This window comes from Cardiocondyla obscurior, linkage group LG06 (assembly GCF_019399895.1).
Source record: "Cardiocondyla obscurior isolate alpha-2009 linkage group LG06, Cobs3.1, whole genome shotgun sequence".
Lineage (NCBI taxonomy): Eukaryota > Metazoa > Arthropoda > Insecta > Hymenoptera > Formicidae > Cardiocondyla > Cardiocondyla obscurior.
In genome coordinates, this window is record NC_091869.1 from 3,136,573 (window position 1) to 3,148,660 (window position 12,088).

Sequence of the window (12,088 nt, forward strand, 5' to 3'; positions counted from 1 at the left end):
TGAACGAAAAAGATGAGTAAGAAACTTGTTATGGGGGTGCGTTCTCTCCGCGCCGTTGGGACTTGGACGAAAGAAGGTAGAGGTAGGGGTAGACGGAGGATGGAAGCTGCGGCGGGGTGGCTACAAGGGATTGTTGGCGCTATATTGATCAATTGCTTTACCGTGCTTCACGCTACTTTCGCGATATAAAGTACAATACCCTCGGAGGCGTGATACCCGCTGCGAAACCGAGTGCAACTAATTATACCGCACCCGCGCTCTTTAAAACATCGCCACGTCTGATTCCTTATTTTTTATCGCCGAAGAGTATCATCGCCGCGCGCTCATAAATAACCGCGTTGATTATCTCGTTTTCAGTATGATCGATGTACTTTACGAGATTTTAAAGCGTACGGGCCGCTTCGAGCGTCGCAATTTCTGCGGAGCTATTTCTCTTCCGTCACGTCACATCGCTGAGTTTTAAGCACGCGAATGAAATTATTTAATTATTCATTCTATTGATACCATCGTGTGCTTTTCCCCCGTTTGAATGAATCGCGCTCCTTTTCATTCAATAATTTTTATCTACCCGCGCGATCGTGGAAACAATGCCTCACGTTAACGGGCGGGGCGGAAGGGGCCTCGAGATATGGGTGGTCTGATGGCTGCATTTCATGAATGCTTCACGCGTTCTCAGTTTATGGGCACGTGCGCGCGAGAGGTGTCGCGTAACTAAGTTTCACCTTGAGGTTTCAACAAATCGCCTAAGCCGATCGAGTTCTAACCCGGGTAGGTAGCTGCATTACTTCACGCGTGCATGGCAGCCGATCGTGCCCGATTTGACAATGCGATAATTAAGTTTGCACGCTGTGATATGCATCGACAAATAACAAATGCATCGCGCAAACATATTAATATTGATAAGCCAGGACGAGTTCTACAAAATTTATAAAATGTATAACGTCGCCGCTTTTCATGGATCAGTAATGTCGTTCGCTTTAATTTTTTACTCCTTTTAAAATGTTCAAGTTTTTTTTTTTTTTTCTACAACGAAATATATTTTAATACTTTTAATTGTCTTGTTATCATAAATATCAGCAAGTACAGCACGATATAGACGTATACATTTTCTTCATTTATTGTTTGATAGAAGATAATTTCTGTGCAGATATCCTTGTTACTAATGAGCAAATTAATTATATCAAGTTTGTTTTAAATATTTGATTAATATATTTATAGTCTAACGAATCATCATTTTATGAAATTGCTATTATTGATTTATAATGAAAGTATAAGATACCTCTCTTTTTTACCGGCTTTATCGGCTTTCCAGTTTTATTTTTTTTTTTTTATCTCTACGGTGTTCATCGGTCCACTGTAGGATGGCGTGTTCAGCGCCGAGCTTGCAGGGCACCATCTATGAGGTCGAGCTTAAAACTCTTCTCCGAGAACCACGTGCGTTGCACTCACTAGGCGGCGTGGTACGCTTGTCAATGTTCCGAGAGGCGGTTTCCCTCCGCTCTTCCCGTATGTGAGCGGTGAGAATGGCGGGGGTACGTACCCTACGCGATGCCCGCCACGGCGCAGAATCCCATCGATCATTCGTGCCGTTTCCCCGTGTTTCACGCGGCCGTGTATCGCGCGGCGTAGAGAGAGGAGTCGGCCACCGATGCCCCCCTTCGACCCCCGCGCGGCCTCCACTTTGTCTCTGACACGTCCACCCATCTCAACCCCACCTCGCACGAATCTCCCCCTTCCTGCGCGACGTGCCGAGTCCGTGACGGCTCGGCGGGCAATGCCGGCCGACCATCACGAGGCCTTACCTTCTCTATTATATTTATGTGGTGGCTTGTGGCCTGAAAGGTTTATGTGGTGTCTCCACTCAGTCTCGTGCCGCTCCCCTTCTTTTTCTTTCTCACTCCCGCCGTTTTTCATATACACCTTCCGCCTGAACTTGCGTCATGAATTCATTACTCACGGTTGCCGATCAAAAAGAAACCGCGCGACGCAAATTCGAAATCAGTGAACGTGATTAGGATTTGATGAATGTTGTTCGGATCTCAATGGTGTACGACTGTGCGCGTTATCCCGCTGGCACGCTGGAAATAGCCAAGTGTACAGTGGACGACACCACGTGCGGAGACCAATAAACGTACGCGCGGATGCTGAGCATTCAGCCAATAAGAATGTAAAGAGATGTTCGATCGTGTCTCAGGTAATATTATTTCGCCTATTAACGAACTTACTTCGCGCGTTTAATCGCATCTTTTTTACGAACAGCCCGACTGTTTAATTCTTTTTTTTTATCTTCCTGCAAACGCTAGGCTGATAACTCTCATTTTAGACCTCCATTTACGTTTTTTACCGTGACGTTAGCATGCATAGGCTATTAATCGCTCAGATATCACAACACAGCGTAATACAACGTATTGCGTGTACTTAAGTTCATTATACATATGCACAGGTCACGTGCGTGAAATTAACGAGTGTAAAAAGTCGTTCACGGCACGTTGAAAAATCAGACGCCCGCGCAAATTTGAAAATGCTCTTTCTCTCGTTTTAACCTCGTATCGACCGAGCTATGACATATTGGGAATGTCAGCGGGGATGGGACACGGAGAGACAAATTTTTTTTTACCGTGATATAAGTAACGTGAATTCGTTATTTTTAAGAAGCAAAAACTGACGTAATGTAACGTGGAGTTGCAGCGGCTCTATTCTCGTTGTTTTGCGCGCGCATATCATTAAAATTCGATATGATTGTGATAAATATGTTGCTTACATTATACCAAGCATGCTGTACGGGCATGCTCCACAAAGCTCGAGGCGTTGCAACGTCACTTACCTGAAACAATAAATTACACGCCGTTAGATATGGATTGTACACATGTGCATACATATGCATGTACATATGAGCGTTTCGTTAATATTTGATGTTTAATTTTGCAATTTTCTTAGCTTCGTGCGTATCTATTTTTTTTTCTTTTCTAGTACACATAATTTATAATCTGTTATTTTGTCTAGAAGCGATTTTGTTTTAATTTTTATATTAACGCAGACTTTGGTTTTTAATTTTATTGTTTTCACATGTTCGGATGACAGGATGCACGATTTTAGATGAATGATAAAGGACGTTGAGTCACTTCCGGTATTTTGAAATATTATGTGCAGTCTTTATTTAATCGCCGTTTTTCGCATATTAACGAATTTACTTCGCGCGTTTAATTAGATCTTTTTTACGAACACGGGCAAAAAGAAATGAAAAGAAGAAACAAAAGATTAAGAATGCGACACGCGGTTAATATGATTGAAGGCTAAAAAAGATGGCCACTAAAGCAGTGCTGAGGGATCCCCGTCAACGACGGAATCGGGATGGGCCCACACACCCGGCGGCTTGTAAAACATGCGGCGAGATTAAATGCTTCATTAATATGATTAAAGTAAAAAGCTGCTTGAGTAACGAGCAACAGTGAATCATCGGATAGCCGGGTCCACGGTGCAGCTCGGCAACTCTAGTTGATACTTTCGTATTTTATTTAAAATTACATTCTACAATAATGAAAGAAATTAAAAAAAAAAAATATCTGAAATATGTACCGTATTTCTTATTTATCTATTTATTTTTTTTCTTAATAATTAACGTGAGGATTAGTTACATGTTAAGAACAGTAATTGCAACGGACATGCTTTGCTTTTAAAAATATTACAAAAAGTCACGATTTTCTGCCGGAAGTTTCGCGACTTAGAAGTACTGCGAAAAGAATTATTTCAGGCGACAGGTCGGATGTATTACACGGTATGAACAACTGTAGTAACGATCGCGTTTATCGTTCACGTGTCACGTGTCTCCGCGGCGTATCACTTCGTTTACGTGGGACGCATTACACTGTTGATGTTCGGTGACATGCAAGGTGTCGTAGCGCGACGTAAAGTTGCGGGCGAGGACGATCGGCGATTACACACTTACGGCGTTTAACCGTGTACGAATGGCGCCCGTATAGACCGCGGTGGATATGCACACACCGCGAATGCGTATAACGTGGTCCACGGCACGAGGGCGATGCATCTTCCGCGTGACATCAGAGGCTGCGCTAATCGCGTGACAATCTTTGCCGCGGTAAGAAGGGAAGGGGCGAGAAAGAGGACAAGGAGAAGAAAGTCGCACGTATCCGCTGCGTCCAGCGAAGGAAGAATGGCGTGAAGGAGGAAGACCGGTGTCGCGAACGAGTAAAGTGCGAAGAACGATACGAACGAGGGGAGATAAAGAGCGAAAAATAAAAAAAAAATTGAAATTGAAAGAAGTGGATTGCGTGGCGCTTCGCGAAAGGGAAAGAGGAGAATTGAATAAATAGAGACGATGGGGAAATAGAAAATAGTAGGATTTTTAAGAAATATAAAATAAAATCGTCGCGGAACAATTGTGACGAATTACGTAAAAAAAAACTTCGTAAAACGTGCCCCTATTTTTCGTGAGCGGTTGCGATAATTTTGAGAAACGCCGTTCTCGCCTATTAACCATTAATTCGTATTTTATAACGTTCGTAACTCGCAGGTTTAAATTGAATAATAATTGATTCGCGCATACGAAATTACGGCTTCGCTGAAATTATTAAGTGTTAGCCATTACCTTTCAATGAATCATTTCATGATCCGGGTGCGATAGCGTCTAATTTCTTTTATGATTGTAATAAGACCTTGACACCGCAATTTGCAGCACCGCCTTTCACCGCGAGGCAAACGTGCGATTTTTTTCTTCTTGGTTTTTTAATTTTAATATTTCTTTTATTTTTTTATTTTTTAAGGATTAGGTCGCAAGTTTCGCGATTTTTAACGGCCATATTAACGGCGATAAGAAATTGCGGAAACCGGCAGTCGTAGTAGCGCTCTCTGTCGCGCGGGAACACCGCGATACGCATCTATCGAACGAACCTATGGTGCTATGTCGACCGCACGCAGCAAGCAAACCTGTAATTTATTCCTCGACGCGGCCGCGCACCACCCAACTCCAATATAATCATTATAATTACTGTCTCCCCTTCAAAATGGGGCTCGATAATAATCGTTTGTATTTGTTACGGCTCGCATTGGCTCTACCGCATTCGCAGAACTCGAGGATGATTTCCTCGAACACCGTCGAGTCACTTTTCTTATATTCCACGTCGACAGTTTTGAAGTTACTGAATTTTCTACGTTAAAAAATATCCGCGGAATGTAATTAATTTACTTATGACGGTAGCGCATTTTTAATGAATGATTTAAGTTCTATAAATATCTGATCTAATTTCAAAGATAACAAAATTTAAAAGAAAAAAATTTTAATTCCACTATAATTTTTTCGCACTTCGGAAGCGTGTAATTCGTAGGGATGCAAACTGATCGCAAATTTCGTTTAGTAAATCTTCTTCATTCGTCATCGTTAACAATCGGAATTTATCTCGGCGCTCGTACTGTATTCATTTAGCTATTGTTGCAGACGTGGTATTATAAATTGCAACGATCCGTTCACCGTGTTAATTTGTCCGCTTTTCAATTAGTGGCCGAACGAGTTTGGTCGCGGCGAATAAATCGAACGTCGGCGACGATCGCAGTTTGTTCGTGACTTTCTAAATCCGCCACGTGTATCGACTTCTGGCCGGGTGAATTGTCGACGTTGGTCCTGTTTTAAATTACCGATAAAACGAAATTTTAATTAATTACTTAATTTTTCTTTTCTTTCGAAGGGGGAGGGTGAAATGCAAAAGTTCGGCTATTTAAAAATTACTCGAAAATAATGTTCCACGATTAAAAAGAAATTTTGTCGATAGGCATAGAATGTTGTCAGAGGACGAACCTAAAACCGAGAGTTCGAGCATAATACTTTTCGCATCCAATTTAGAAACTGTATTTCAAATTGCTAGTTCCTGATGTATAATGGAGTTTGCCGTATGAACGAACACATCGCTAATTTCGCGAGGGGATGTAAAACCCGACGTAATATTCCGTCATTCAAAAAGCAATGCCGTGCCGAAGGCGAAGCTAACTTCGTGCCGGCCACCTGCAGGTAACCTGGGAGCGTCACGACGCCGCCGTCGCGACGAGTTACGGCCACAAATCACGCGATTTGTAATTGCTACTATCAACTACACGATTTCACGTGGCGATTTCTACCCGCACATGTGGATGGAAATCCATAAACGTCGATTCTGCCCTGGCTTCGTGAAACTCGACGTCGAAAACGTTGATGAGAAATGTAATTTGTTTCTATGAATTTCCGGGCGCCTTTTGAAATCTCGGAACCATAATCGAAACTCATTCGTCGGTATATAATAATAGAATCGATTCCATCTGAAACTTTAGACCGGCAGAGTTAAAGAATTTCGATTCTTAATAGAAAAACACGCTGCGATTAGAAAGTAAAATGAAGTACGATTTACGGAATCAAATTATATTAACATGAGCACAATTTGAATAACATTCTAATTTAATATATCCATTTTGCTCTATTTAGATTACTTCTGTATCTGAATCTTTACACGTGCGTAACGGCTATTATTTTATTCTTTTATATTGCAAAATTAAATATTCTATATTAAAATTCTATATTAAAATAATTTTTGCACTGTAGATTTCTAAATTTTTTAATAAAATAGCATTTTTACATTTATTCGCTTAAGTAATAAATTTCGTAAAACGTAAAAAACAAAATTAAATTTTTTTTTTTTTTTTTTTCTTTTCTTTATCACAAAAGCGGGGAAAAAGAAATCGCTGATTAAGTATTTTCGGACCTTACAACTATACGCATGGGCGTTACTAGTCTACATCAGCGTGTAGTATATCACGTACCGTGACAGAACGCGTTACCATTGTAACACGCTTGTTCCTGCGGCGATACATTACGTTACGTCCACGTCCTGGGTATTACTTCGGCTTCCCTCCTCAACGCGGCTAGTAACTTCGTACGTGTTAGCGAGCTATGTTTGATCCGTTCGTCGGCGGTCACGGTGGGCTACGTTAAAAGCTTTCCTCGCCATCAAAGTAATTGCGGATATATAGTCGACGATGAAATTCGCGGAACGGCTAAAAACGCGCCGCAATTTGGCAGCAACCTATTGTAACTGCCGGGAAAGTTACTTTTGCTCAAATATTAGAAAGAAAAGAAAAAAGAAAACAACGTTGTGGACTGGTCACATGTTTGTATCGCGTTACGTCCGTTTTAGTACAAAATTTAATTTTTAATGCAGAAATCAAACAGAAACTTTCTAAGTAAAATAAAAAATATCACAGAGCTTAAAAATGTGCATCAGAATTTTTATGAAAAAAAAATAATAATAATAATGAACGTTGTCTCTGGAATGATGAATTATTTAATTTCGTGCGGTAACTATTGAATTAATAATCAGCAATTTCTATCGTTGGGAAATAAGTCGTGTCCTAGCTTAGATGCTCGGCGATGTGTGGCGATAAGTAGACGCGAATGCTTGTGTGTCCCGTGGCATCCGGCAGGCCGTATAGGTGCGCGCGGTGTGTTTCCCGCTCCTTCCTTCTTTAGCGGCGCTGCTCGCCATCAACATCGCACTTCATAATCCTGGCAGTGTTTCTGCGCGTCTCGATCCGTTAACGTTACTCGATCGGTCCGTTCCTTTTTGCTGACGGGATAACCCTTTCAAACTCGGGCTTACAAACGTGCGCCGGATGTCATCACTCTGGCGCGTGTAACCTCAGTTCAACGGTGATTTCGGACAATTGTGGGCCTCGCGTTTCCGTCCGACTATTGTGAAAAATTAATATAAATCTGGTTCGCGATGTTATCTGCTTCCCGCGGCTGTTGAATTCACCTCCAAGTCGCGATAAATTTTTTTCACAAAACAGTTTACCGTACTGCACAATTTCCGCGACCGAGTTCAAACGGTATTGATGACGCTCAGTGTTCCACGCAGGATATTTTGCAACAAATCCTGCCGGCAGTTCCTCGCGTCCGTTTTGCCAATGTATTCCGCCGCGGAAATCGACACGTGCGAAAGATACTTGCGATCGCTAGCCTCCGCGACTTAAACTGGTTTCTTATATCGCGTCGAATAAGTTATCGCCTGGCATATAAATATAATTAATGGCAATGCGTTATTTGCAATCGTGCGAAGCGCAGTATGAGTTTCTTTTCCGACTGTCACGTTTTACTTATCTACTTCCTCCTTGTTTCGTCCATTAGCATTTTCTCACACACACGTGCACGCACATCGGCGCGATATGACTAAATAATTATCTTATCACTCCATTACAATACAAACTTAAACACGTCAAGATGTTAATTACCGTGAAAACCTCTTTCGAGTCTGAATGTGAGTCGAATGCTTTAAAATAACAACTGCTGTTTTAAAAAGGAAGATTCGGGCAATTGGTAAGTCGACATAAATTTTATTACGTATTTTTGTACATTGTGTAGGTACCTCGTTTTTTACCTCGTTTATAATAATTATTTATTTAAAAAATATTTGCTCCAAACGCTCATTTATTCATAATTAACAAATTAATCGCATTAAGCCAGCGGAGTTGTAATAGTTGTAAAATTAAAAAAAAAAAACATTTTTGTATTTTCCCAAATTTGTCGCAAGTATTAATTAATTAAAAATAAAAAAAATTAAATAGTACGAAAATATTTATAGATATTTCTCGATAGGTAAGGCAAAAAGAAAGATGAGAAAAAGAAAAAAAAGAAAGAGGCGAGATTGGATAGAAAGCTAGGTGTAATTTACCCTTGAGGCCCCGTGGGTGGTTGCTTGGTTCTCGGTTCTGCAGGATTGGTTGGACGTTTGACAGTTGACGGATGATGAGGCGGCCTTTCAGTTCCCCTTTCGTCTCCCGTTCCCCTTTTACGCCCCCAACGTGCTGATTTAGTCCAGGGTTCGGTTTCTGGCGCATTCATTATTCGCCGCGAAGCAAAGTCGAGCCGGGCATAACGGGATTATTAGCCGAAATAGGCATATTCATATATCTTCGGGTGTTTATTTCTCTTTTTTCCGCCAATCCCTTATCCCGCCGTGCTTCCTGTGGCCCGATCAAAAATTATTTAATAGCGCTTTAGTTCCTAGAATCTCGTTCTTCTCATTATTATGGGATTTAGAACTTTATTTATTAAAAAAAATCGTGGCAAAGTACTTGTAGCTATTAAAAAAAATGACACTTATGGTTATATCTGCGCGTATCTTTTCTCGCTCGAAGACAGATGGCGAGATAATATCGTTGTAATCTCCATTTTAACGCGATTCTTTATACAAGGCACGGAATGAGCATCCAAGACGTGGGGCTCTTGTCGCAACGTAACGCTTCGATGAATCGCGCGAGATAAGCCATCCTCTCTTTCTCTCCGTCTCTCTTTCGCCGGGGCGATGTGGATCTAGGAAACGGTGGAGCGCGAGACGTCCGTGCGTGGTTTCTGTATTTCTTCGCGGCTGGATGTTAAAACCGCGGCACGAGCGCCGGTACCGGTGTCACGTTTATCTGCTCTGCGATCTGCTGCGCAACGTGATTGCGCGAACTACTGCGTGGTGCTCGAATATTACGAGGAACTCTCGGTTGCGCGCCGGAGCCAGAAACCGGTCCGCTCTTTTCCGTTCCCCGCGAAATTCGCGCGATTTTCTTCGCTCGCCGATATTCAATTATGTACAAAGGCACGGTTTTGAAATTAACATGCAGATTGAGAATTTAAATTTTAAATCCCGCAATTTATCCGCGTCGTCCGAGTAATATCGTCGTGCAATCGCCGAAGTAACGCGTCCTTAAGTAATAGCATCACCGAGAAATAATCCAATTTCGTTGTTGTCATTATCGTAATTGGCGTAGCTCGCACGAGTGGATGATCCGGCGTGTTTTAACGAACTAATTAAGACGATTGCGCCGGGTCTAGGCATCGCGCACGTGAGTAATAGGCCGGCTGCTCGTTTCGGGAGGAAGTTCGCCATGCGTGAGAAAACGGACACACATCCTTCTACTGACCGTGATTAAATCTTACTTTTCCACGACTAGGACGGGGTACACATCGCGAAACGGCTATGTAGGCTAATTGGTCGTCGTCGATCTCTGCCTTTCACCTTAATTCTTCCGCGGCGGTTTTTACCCTGCGGATTATTGCTCTTGATCGTCGTGTCACAATTTCCTCGAGGTTCGATGGGGTATGAGTTACTGCCTCTACGAGGAGTATTATTACCTGTCCAACCAAACTCGCACGCTCAGGCCTAGTCCACCATTTATCATCTCATTTTACAGTCAACCGAACGCGAGCACTGAAACGCCCAGTAAACGTTTTCGCTAGCCGTACCGTTTTTGCCTCTCTTGGAAAATATTTTACTCGTAAACAGTTCATGGGAAACGCATTTGTTTTTTTACTTACATTTCGAGTCTACAATTATTTAATTTTTTTTTTTATTCATTATAATTTACTATAATTATCATATTAATATTTATGATCTACGAAAGTGAAATGTAGGTTTAATTTTATATTTACAATTTTACTACAATTTTAATTTGCTTACGTTAAATAATCTCTCGACCATATGTTTCGTCGTATATTTTAAAAATCATCAAATTTGTTGAGAATTATATTGATGAGCCCTCATTTCGCGCAACGAAAACGGTTCAAGTACACCTGCTTTATTGGCCTTATACGGAACAGGTTACTCGGCGGATCGGCCCAATCGATATTTGACCGATCGTCATGTGGCCCGAGGTTTCTCGGTGAGAATTCATGGCAACGTGCTTTTACGTGTTCCTTACCCTGGCTCCGCTAATAATAGATCCTGGCACCTCGCTGGCTCCGACCGCGGGACCACCCAAACGATCGTGCAAAAGCATCGGTGTTAACGGGGGTATTGTAGGGCTGATTTGTAATACAGAAACAGGAACGTACAGATGGTAGCAGATGTAGCGGTAGGTGATCTGAATGATTGATAAGCAGTGCCACGCGCCGCGTATAATCGCGATGGAGTGCCCGCATCGGATTTCTGTGTCACACACTTCCTGCTTTTTAAAGTTACTTAAAAAAAAAAAAAAAACTTTATCTGTTAGGTTTAAAATGAATAAAAAAAAGTTTAAATTTGGTTTTTTTAAAGAAGGAAATTAGATATTTTTCGCACTAATAATTTGATATATTAAAAAAAAAAAAAAAATTTACATTCTTGAAGTTTATAATATTGATTGCAGTCGTGTGCTGGTTCTGTCTTTGAGCATGGGATATAAATAGTGAACGTATACCGTATTTTATATTTTTGCATGCAATTTATTAACATATCGTGCAGATAAAATTAATCATATCATTATTTGTACATTATACGCATGATTACACAAGAGTTATTAATTCTCTGTCATTAATTCACTAAACTGATATACGTAAACATATGTAACAATCAACATACGTTCAATGTCTTTTTTTTTTTTTATCTTTGCAATATTCGCTTCTACGTTTAATCGGAAAGTCAGAGATCGTTTTTCCCACCGTATAGGGCAAAGCCCTCTACCAAATTTCGCCGGAACCTAAAGGTACTCGACCTTTCGGCAAAATGCAGCAGATGGCAGTGTAATTCTATCTCAAGGACGTTGCTTGCACACGGCAGCTGTTTCGTCGTGCTGCCACCTTCTACACCCCGTACAAAATGAAGGTGGTACTGACCTGCGCATATCCCGCACCATCATAACACAGCTCGAACGCCATGGGTGCCGGCAAATTTATGACCCGTATCATGGCGCGGCATCTAAACGATTATTTGCCGTTAAACGTAAACGGCTTATAAAAACGAGCCTGTATAATAGAGTAAATATAGGCTTGGTGCTCAGACCATGATAAATTTATAGCTCCACTTATGAAGATTTCGTATTAACTGACTGGCAGCGTTTAGCCTTGAAGATGAATATTATCGAAGTCTGTTTGCGAACGGATTTTAAAAAAATTTGTTCACCGGAGTTGCATTTTTTTCAAATAGATTGAGAACGACTTATACGGACACATAAACAAAATTATGAATATACAATTAGCCAGTTTGATTATTAAAATTTAATTTCGTAAAGTTTTTTGTATATAGAAAAGCTAAAATATAAAGAGGAGAATTTTAAAGCGCATTATTTTAATTAAAATTATTTTATT

The 12,088-nt window shown here is 41.1% G+C and overlaps 1 protein-coding gene across 6 annotated transcripts in view; it reads left to right on the forward strand.

Moving 5' to 3' along the window:
• Positions 1 to 12,088, forward strand: part of Antp (homeobox protein H90) — a 93,713-nt gene that overhangs the window by 35,945 nt on the left and 45,680 nt on the right. The window contains exon 1 of one of the 6 annotated variants that reach the window (XM_070657897.1): positions 1,752 to 2,194. The exons of 4 other annotated variants lie outside the window; for them this stretch is intronic. The gene's annotated coding sequence lies outside the window, so the exon portion shown is untranslated. Of the gene's footprint in view, positions 1 to 1,751; positions 2,195 to 7,611; positions 8,354 to 12,088 lie in introns of those variants that run through there. One more of the 6 variants, XM_070657898.1, reaches the window with a different exon arrangement.